At 39.6% G+C, this 10304-nt stretch overlaps 1 pseudogene; it reads right to left on the minus strand.

Moving 5' to 3' along the window:
• Window positions 1-7579: 7579 nt before the first annotated feature.
• Window positions 7580-8172, minus strand: LOC143682321 (thiopurine S-methyltransferase pseudogene; annotated as a pseudogene).
• Window positions 8173-10304: the final 2132 nt, after the last annotated feature.

Genomic DNA, 10304 nt, shown 5'->3' on the forward strand with positions numbered 1-10304 from the left:
CCCTGAGGATACTCTGGTCTCACATCTTATGGAATGTCTTTGCCCTAAACCCTAATTAGCTGTCCTTTGCACTCTCCACCCTTTTGTGGAGCACTGACCTCAATTTTCCAGTCAGCCATCACCAGGAAAAATCTTCTCCTGTTCATAAGTCTCAATAAACCCATGCCCACCTCTCTGCCTAGTGTGTTCTTTGGTTTTGGAGCTGTACTGGGTTTTGAGCACCCAGATATCCCCATGGCTCACTCCTTCCCTCCTTTCAGGTCTCTACTCAAATGTCACTTTCTTCATGAGGATTTTTTTAAACTAAAGTTTCAAAGCCTTCCTCCACCACACTTTCTAACACCACTCCCATCTTCATTTTTCCTCCTTAGCACTCACCACTACCTAACATGCTGCACCCATCTTGGCAGATTACTTACACTGCTAATTCTGACACCACCTGTAAGACACTTACACGATGAGTCGTGACACCTTATGGCACCACTTCTGTTGAAGTTCCCAAGATCACCCATACTGAGGCAGGGTTAGAATTAGGGGAATGGCTGGCTCATAAGCAAAGGGCAAATTCCAGAGAGCAGTCAAACCACAAGAAAAAACATCTCTGGGGAAAACAGCAGTAAACAGCTTCTGGCAGCAGTAAACAACCCCTGGCAGCAATTAACAGCACTGGGCACCTGAAGGAGTTATCTAGGATCAGGCTACAGCAAAGGAGGAAAAGAGAAAAAGCAATAAACTATAAAAAATTACAAAAGAAATAGAAAAACTATAAAAACCCTTCCCACAATATTGTGTGTCTCTTGCCTGTCTCCTCTTACTAGAGCATCCCACATTCTTCTCAGGTAAGTACTGAATAAAATTTCTGCCTGCCTGCTTAATCTGTGCTGTGCCCTTGAATTCTTTCTCACAGCACAGCCAAGAACCTAGAAGCTCAAATCCAGCAATACATCTGGCACTGCTGAAACGACTCACTGCGCTGATCGCATAGTCATACTCATGGCTAAAGTTTATTGTAGCTGCACATTGAGGATATCCACCAAGTGAGTGAGGGGAAAAGACACATGAAGCAGAGTCTGAAGAGGTCTATCCGCAGCTTTACTCTCCCTCCTGGGAAGGCCACACTGAACACATCCTCCCTCCAGCAGTGAACCCAGCCACCCATGTGCAACATGTCTGACCAGGGAAGCCCATGTGAAGCTCAGATCCAGGGTTTTCATTGGGAGCTGTTCATGCAGGGGCCGTCTCTGCCAACCACGACCACCAGGATTCCAGATTCCCAAAAGGAAAGCAGGAGTGGCCATGAATCACATTGTTTGTACAAACAAGTTTAAGAGGCTAGAACAGGAAAGGAACATTCCAAAAGTCATGTTCCAGACTCCCAAAAGGAAAGCAGGAGGTGACCATAAATTACATTGTACAAACAAGTCCAAGAGTCTAGAACAGGAAAGGAATGCTCCAAACATCAAGTTCCCAGATGCCAGCCATGGATAAGCCCTGGCCCAGACTCAGTCTAGCACAGAATGGGTTCTCAATAAAGATCTTTGGAGTGAACTGAAGAATACCAAAAATGAGAGCACCAGCCAGTGGTGAAGCAGGATTGGCACTTGGAGACATTTTTTCATATCAGGATTGGGTGGGATTGCTCAGGTCCCACATGATTTGCAGCTCCACTGGATCTGCCTTTCGACAATGTTAGGATTTTCTCTTTGCACATTAGTCTTCCAAAGTCAGAGATGGAACTCATGATATTGGTTTCATTCACCTAAAGATGATTCCATAGGCCAATCTTGCACAGGCCCTAGTACAGAAACCTGTGGCGCCATTGTCTGTGAGTCTGTGGAAACAATTTCCACTTTCTAGATTATTTCAAATTATCTCTGGATGTGTTGTGACTTTCTGAAAACAATTATCAAAAGTTAATAATGGAGGGCGGGCCGCGGTGGCTCAGCGGGCAAAGTGCTTGCCTGCTATGCCGGAGGACCTCGGTTCGATTCCCGGCCCCAGCCCATGTAACAAACAAACAAACAAACAAAATATAATAAAAAAACAAGAAAATGTTTCCCTTTCTTCCTCCCTTCCTTCCTTCTATCCTTCCTTCCTTCTCTCTGTCTTTCCTTTAAAAAAAAAAAAAAAAAAAAAAAAAAAAAAAAAGTTAATAATGGGAAGGCTGTGGGCTCTGACCTCTGGCCTGCAAACCCCTGGTCTGACTGATGCTGAATCCATTTTCAGGATTCAGTGTGGACTTCTTTTCCTCCAACATTCTCCCAACCCCAAATCCACCAGTTCTGCCTCTTTAAGAAAGGCAAGACACGTGGAACTTAAAGGACACAATCTTTGCCCAAGTGTTATCTATAGTTTTCACCAATCATTAACCCCACAAAGGGAGGAATTATACCTTAGAAATCAAGGTCATCTGCAATAAGTAGGAACCTGGAGCCAGATACAGAATGTGAGCTAAGGAAGAGAAAGGGTATCGATGCAATAGAGCCAGAATTCAGAAATTTTCCCTCAATTTCCTTGGCCATAATGTGCACAAACTGAATCAAAAACCAAGACTTCACCCCAGATTTTCTGTCCAAAGACTCCACTTGGGTCAGGTTTCTTGGAGTCTCTTCTTTTTTTTCCCCTTAGGAATCCTTTCTTTCTTTCTTTTTTATTAATAAAACCAATCAACATACAAACATGAACATTCTTAACGTATGAACATTCCATACTTGGTGGGCAATCAATGACTCACAATATCATCACATAGTTGTATATTCAGCACCATGATCACTTCTCAGAACATTGACATCACTCCAGAAAAAAATAAAAAGAAAAAACTCATACATACCATACCCCTTACCCCTTCCTCTCATTGACAACTAGTATTTCCCTCTACCCAATTTATTTTCATCTCTGCCTTACCATTTATTATTATTATTATAATTATTTATTTTTTTTTGCATGGGCAGGCACCGGGAAATGAACCTGGGTCTCTGGCATGGCAGGCAAGATGCCTGCTGAGCCACCATGGTCCGCCCCCAATTTATTTTAACATTTGTTCTCTTGGAGTCTCTTTTAAAGGCTTCTTCCCCAGCTTGTTCTCCATTGCATTCCCTTCATTTTCTCTTCTCCATCCTACACTTATGGAAGTACACAAGGGAACTACCTCATCCTAACCACCTCCCCCCAGGTGTCTCCTCCACCTCGACCTCCCTAAGCACAAAATCCCACCTGATTCCCCACTCAAACCCTCTACCTCCTCAGCATCCTGGGAACCTACCACTCATTATTATTCTGTGACTCTGCTCCTACTTGTCCCCCGCCCGGAATATTCTCTTCCTCTTGAGTCCCTCCCACATGCTGAGACCCCACTGAAGCTCTTCTCCACGGGCCCCTCAGGCAGCAGCACCCCAGACCCGAGTGCTCGGAAGTCACTCACCTGCTGCATGTCAGCACCGGTGAGAGCAGCCCCGTGAAGGGAGGACAGAGGCCCTGGCCATAGTGGCTGGCCATTCCTGGGGTGGTGGCACCTTCGGGACTCCTGCAGTTCTGGCTCTCAGTACCACTATGTCACACTCATTCAGAACTGTCTTGTGGTATTATTTATCTTTTCACATGCATAAGTACATTTTATGTACTCCTTCAGAGAAAAAAATGAAATACTTGTCTACCTCACCTTACCCTCAGCACCCTTCATCCTCCAAGCATTAAACCTGTGGTGCATCCAGTAGCTGCTTCTATTCTGGGTATAATAATCCTCATAAATGTAGCCTTTCTTTTTTAAAATACTTTTATTGACAAATCTTCACACACATACAGTCTATCCAAAGTATACAATCAATGGATCACAATATCATTATCTGGTTGTGTATTCATCCCACCATGATAATTTTTGGAACATTTGTATCACTCCAGAAAAAAGAATAAAAAGAAATATATATATACATAACATACCCCTTCCCTGCCCCCCTCATTGACCACTAGTATTTCAATCTACCCAATTTTTTTGCCCCTTCTCTCCCCCTATTATGTATTTGTTTTTGTCCTTAACTTTTACTCACTGCCATACCTTCTATTCAGGGAGTGTCAGTCACAAGGTTTTCACAATCACATGGTCACACTGTAAAAGTTACATAGTTATACAATCATCTTCAAGAGTCAAGGCTACTGGAATACAGTTCAACAGCTTCAGATATTTCCTTCTAGCTATTCTAATACACTAAAAAATAAAAAGGGATATCTATACAATGCTTAAGAATAACCTCCAGGATAATCTCTTGACTCTGTTTGAAACCTCTCAGCCACAGAAACTTTATTTTGTCTCATTTCTCTCTTCCTCCTTTTGATCAAGAAGGCTTTCTCAATCCCATGATGCCAGGTCTTGACTCATCCCTGGGAGTCATGACCAATATTGACAGGGAGATTTACACCCCCGGCAGTCATGTCCCATGTAGGGAGGAAGGCAGTGAGTTCACCTGTCAAGCCTGTCTTTTAATTTATTTATGAGCAACCATTGTAGAATTGAGTTAAAAATCCACCTCAGTGCATGGCCATTATCATCACTGAACCATACAAGTCCTCTAGCTTAGATGATAGATGGATAGATGGATGGATAGAAGGAGGGAGGGATGGATAGATGGATGGATGGATGAATTTATCCACTCCCATTGCCCCTTCCCTGCAATCATTCTAATGCATTTAGTGTATATGTTTTTGTTTGTATCTCTTCTTAAAAATACATCAGGCTGCTTTGCATTAACATGCTTTAACTCATATAACAAATTTGTGTCCTGTGATCATTTTATTTCTTGCTAGAGATCCATAGGCATTGTTGTGTGTGCTGCCCCACTTTGGGTCTGAGAGCTGACAGCACCCCTCTGACCACATCCTGCTGGTCCACTCTACTGGCAACAGACACTCAGATGGCCTCTAAATCTCTACTTCCTCAACAAAGCTGCTTTGAAAATCCTGGTCCATGTTCCTTCTGCCTCACAGACCCATGTGGGAATTTCTTGGGGAAATGTACTAACTAGCAGAATTGCTGAATCCTATAGGGAGTACAACAGTTTCATTCATCCATGGTCTGCCAGAGTGCCCCCCATAATGGCTGTGCCATCTACATCTTTTCCCCCCTTTTTATCTCATTGTTTAGCAACTTGCATTTCTCCAATAACCACTGCTTGATCCTTTTTTTTCATATGCTCTTTATTCCTTTTGTTTTCCTCTTCCGTAAATTATCTTTGACATTCTTTCCCCCATGTTTCTTGAGATTGCTGATCTTTTGACTGATTTGTAAGATCTCTTTTGTATACTATATCTTAACCCCCCCTTTTTAAAAATGCTATTATTGAAATATAATTCATATACCATGCAATTCACCCATTTAACTGTACAATTCAATGGACCTTAGTATATCCACAGGTATGTACAGCAATCACCAGAGTACATTTTCATCACCTCAGAAAGAAACCCTATGCCCCTTAACTATTTTCCCCCATTTCCCAACACCCTCTGACATAAGTAATCTTTAGTCTATTTTCTGTCTTTTTCTATTTGCTTATACAGGATATTTCAAATAAATTCTATTATACAATGTGTGGCCTTTTGTGTCTGTGCCTTCTTCACTTAGAATAATTATTTGCTTAGAATAATGTTTTCAGGGTTTGTCCATGATGCTGCATGTATCGGTACTTCATTTCTTTTTATGGCTAAATAATACTCCAAATACATTTTGTTTATGCATTAATCAGTTGATAGACATTTAGGTTGTTTCTACCTTTTGACTATTATGAATAATGCTGCTATAAATATCTGAGTACAAATCTTTGTGCGGACACATGTTTCATTTTTCTTAAGTATGTACCTAGAAGTGGAATTGCTGGTCATAGGACAACTCTATGTTTAATCATTTGAAGAACTTTCAGACTGTTTTCCAAAGCAGTTGCACCTTTTTACATTCCTCCCAGCATTCCATGAGGATTCCATTTCTCTACATTCTTGCCAACACTTATTACCTGACTAGCCATCCTAGTGGCGTAATAAGTTTCTCCTATATCTCTTTTTTTCCTGCTCTTCCCTGATGACAGTGATGCTAAGCATCTTTTCATGTGCTTATTGACCATTTGTTTATCTTCCTTGGAAAATATCTATCTAGATCTTTTGACCCAGGGACAAGATGACCAAGTAGTGAGGGATGGAATTTAGTTCATCCTCCAGGACAGCTAATAAATAGCCAGGAACTAGAGGAACAACTGTTAGGGGGACTCCAGTGACTGGCATGCATCATACACCAGTCTGGAATGGGTGGAACAGCTGAGATCCCACACTGAACTGTAAGTCTCCCAAGCAGCGGAGGCCAGTACCCCTCCATCATGGGTACAGCAGGCTCATTCCCAGAGGGGTAAAGAAACAGACCCTACTAGGAGCAAAGAAATTAGTTCAACCAGGCTCCAACTGCTAAATTAATTAACAAATTTGGACGCTGAAAACAGGCCCCAAGCACAGATAAACCTGGAGTAAGCACTAAAGGAACCAGGAGTTTTTGCCCCAGAAAACAAAAACAAAAACAACAGAGATTTTTTGGACTAGATGGCATGAAATACTAGAAAAGGGCTGTGCCCCACAAAAAGGGGGCACACTAGAGCCTGGGGATGCATGAGTGTATCAACTCCAACTCCAGCTCTTTTTTTTGGCCCACAAATAATGTATTTTAATAAAATACACCATTCTATTAACATGAGCTAAACAATAGAAACCTATTAGATATTAGGTAGTGCAGTTAAAGGGTAATGCTTGATTTAATAACATGTGAATGTTAATGCAAAAGAGATTTTAATCTAAACTTTCATAGTGAACAATCATGAGTCTGGACTCACCATGCTTCATAAGACTAACATTTAAACAAGATCAGCTTAGAGGAAACAAAAACCTTCCAAACTCAGGGAAAAAATTAATTTTAAAATTTGTAAAATTTTTACAGTCTAGGAAAAATAGTTCCGTATACATTAATTCGTCCAACTAAACTTTTAGAGTTGCATCTTAATTCTCTTATATATAAAATTATGTAAAGTTGCTTCTTAATTCTCTTATATATAAAATTATTTCATAAGGAGACAAAATGTGAAAAGGGATGCATAAGGAGTGTTTATAGTAAAAATTATTATTTTAGGTAATTTCTTAGATTACTTTCTTTTTACCTTGCACTTTATTAAAATATTATACTCAATGTCAATTTTTCTTTCTAATTATTTCTTTGTTACATACCTTGCATTTCTTTTTTATATATTAATTATATAAAAAGTACAAACATTTTTTATAATCTGTAAGTAAAATGGACAAGTATAGTCTCCTTATACCCCTAAATACACTCTCCTCTAAAAGGTAGTAAAATACATGTATTATACATTTTTCTCTAAAAAGTTATATGTGTTTTTGAACAAAGATTTGTGATGTGATTGATAAATGAGTTTTTAGTGATTCATTATATTTTCATGCCTGGGTATGATTTTCAGTTGCTCAAAAACATGTTGATATGTTAGATTTTGTCTGAAAATAGATATAGCTTTTCTAAGATGTAGTCAATTCCCCAACTTTTACTTCATTCTTCAAAAGCTTTAACCTTATCAAGACAACAAATATTGAATTTTGTGCTGAACAACCTTTTAATTTCAGTGTCTGGAATGTAAAATGGTATGCCTCCATGTTTAGTTGGTTCATAAGAAACAACAGATGTGAGGTACTGGAATGCTTTTCTTGTTAGGGACAACATTATATCAACATAGCATTCTTGATCACCTGGATTAATAGTGACTAAGGCTCTTCTATCCAAAATCCTGTCAAATTTGCCAGCATTTACTCTGAAATATTAAAAATGTTGCAACAGTAAAATGAAATGTTCCCTGAAGAACTCTTAAATATTTTGGCTACAGGAATTTTGGCAATTGGTTCTGCTGAGTAAGAAAGATTCTGCTCTGTAAAAAAATCTAGAATTCCAAGTTCATTGATCCCCACACCACCTATGCTATGTCCCCAGTCTGCAAACCATCTCATCTCAACTGCTTTTCCACAAAGAGGAAACAATATCCTGAGTCCACTCTTGACATTAAGAAAAGTATCCAAATGCTTCTTTAACAGCTGATGTTCTTGTCCTTCATGAAATGAAATGTTGCGGCTCACCCACTTTTCTTGCATTCTTCCAGAGTTAGTACTCAGTTTTGCTGTATCTCATTATCAGGGTACCGGTTAATTTTGAGTAAAGTTCTTGTATCATTCAAGGTTTTGTAGACACCTTTCCCTCACAAGCAGATATTTTCAAGCCTCTTCAGACATCCACTGCCTGCCAACAACTCCAGCTCTTAATTGGCAAACTGGAGAGCTGAGGTCTGGCTCTGAGAAAGCTTTCTCTCTCTCTCTCTCTCTCTCTCTCTCTCATTCTCTCTCACTTTTTAATAGTTCATTAGATAGAACCACAAGCTTTCTGAGTGTTCAGCACTGCCCCAGGCAAGAATTAAGAATTAAGAATTAATGCCCCAGGAATTAAGGCATGTCTGAGAGGCAAAGTAATCAGGTGAATGGGGTTATTCCTTAAAGGGTGCATCTTTAAGGAATCCAAGAAAAGGGAGACAAGGCCCAGCTCAAGTGGTGGTCTTCCTTCAGGGAATTCAGACCCATTGGCTGGAAACAAAAGCAACCTAAGCTGGCCCTCTATCTCAGCCTCTGTTTCAACCACACTACTAGCAGGAAGAGGGTGTTTAGAATTAAAAACACCACATCACTTTACACTGGTGGGAAGTTGCAGACTGACAAGTACCACAGGCTGGACAAGATAGGAAAAGCACAGAATTTAAAGTCTTCATAGGAAAGTCTGACAACCTACTGGGTCTCACTTGATACTGGCTACACCCTCCTCCTGAGATGTGGGCCTGTCTGGCTGGGGTCAATCATATCTAAGGAGACCCTCCTCAAAAAAAAGATTACATAGAGCGGTGTGACAGTGGCTCAATAGCAGAATTCTTGCCTGCCATGCCAGAGACCCAGGTTCATTTCCCAGTGCCTGTCCATGTTTAATATATATATATTATATATATATATATATAATATGTGTGTATGTATATATTCTGGCAAGAACCAGAAAAACAAGAGCTAAAAAATTCTGATTGGTTAAAAAGAAGTTACACTAGAGGTCTAGAATAAGTTGAACTGAATGTCAAAGAACAGATAGAGAACAAAGCCAACTAACAAGAAAACACTAGGTAAAAGAATGAAAATGACCCCCAGAATAAACTGATTAAGGAAATCAAATGCCTAGATGCCACACAAAAACTAATGAGTCATACTGGGAAAATCAAAGATATGGTCCAGTCAAAAGAACAAATCAACATTTCAAAAGAAATACAAGAGTTGAAACAACTAATTAAGGATGTTTAAGGATTTTGCAAGGATGACATGCAAAATCACATCAAAAATCAAATCAACAAGTTGAAGGAAGATATGGCAAAAGAGATGAAGGATATAAAAAAGATATTAGGCAAACATAAACAACTCAAAAATTTGAAAAAGCAAATGGCAGAATTTGTGGGAATAAAAGGCACAGTGGAAGAGATGGAAAAAACAATGGAGACCTACAACAACAGGTTTGAAAAGGCAGAAGAAAGAATTAGTGAACTGGAGGACAGGACATCTGAAATCCTACATGCAATACAGCAGACTAGAAAAATATGAGTAGGGTCTCAGGGAATTGAATGACAACATGAAGTGCATGAAAATACATGTTATGTGTGTCCCAGAAGGAGAAGAAAAGGAAAAGGGGGCAGAAAGACTAATGGAGGAACTAATAACTGAATATTTTCCTTCTCTTATGAAAGACATAAAATGATAGATCCAAGAAGTACAGCATACCCCAAACAGAATAGATTCAAATAGACTTACTCCAAGACAGGTCTAATCAGATTCTCAAATGTCAAAGACAAAGAGAGAATTCTGAAAGCAGCAAGAGAAAAGTAATCTATCACATACAAGTGAAGCTTGAAAAGATATCTCTGTATGGATTTCTCAACAGAAACCAAGAAGGTGAGAAGGCAGTAGTATGATATATTTCAGATTCTGAAAGAAAAACACTGCCGACCAAAAGTCCTATACTCAGCAAAACTGTCCTTCAAAAGTGAGAGGGATTTTTTCGGACAAACAGACACTGAAGAATTTGTGACTACAAGACGAGCTCTCTAAGAAATACTAAAGGGAGCACTATGGTAGACAGGAAAAGACAGGAGAGAGAGAGATCTGGAGAAGAGTAGAAATAAAGACTATCAGTAAAGGTAAAAAGA

Source organism: Tamandua tetradactyla, chromosome 1 (assembly GCF_023851605.1).
Source record: "Tamandua tetradactyla isolate mTamTet1 chromosome 1, mTamTet1.pri, whole genome shotgun sequence".
Classification (NCBI taxonomy): domain Eukaryota; kingdom Metazoa; phylum Chordata; class Mammalia; order Pilosa; family Myrmecophagidae; genus Tamandua; species Tamandua tetradactyla.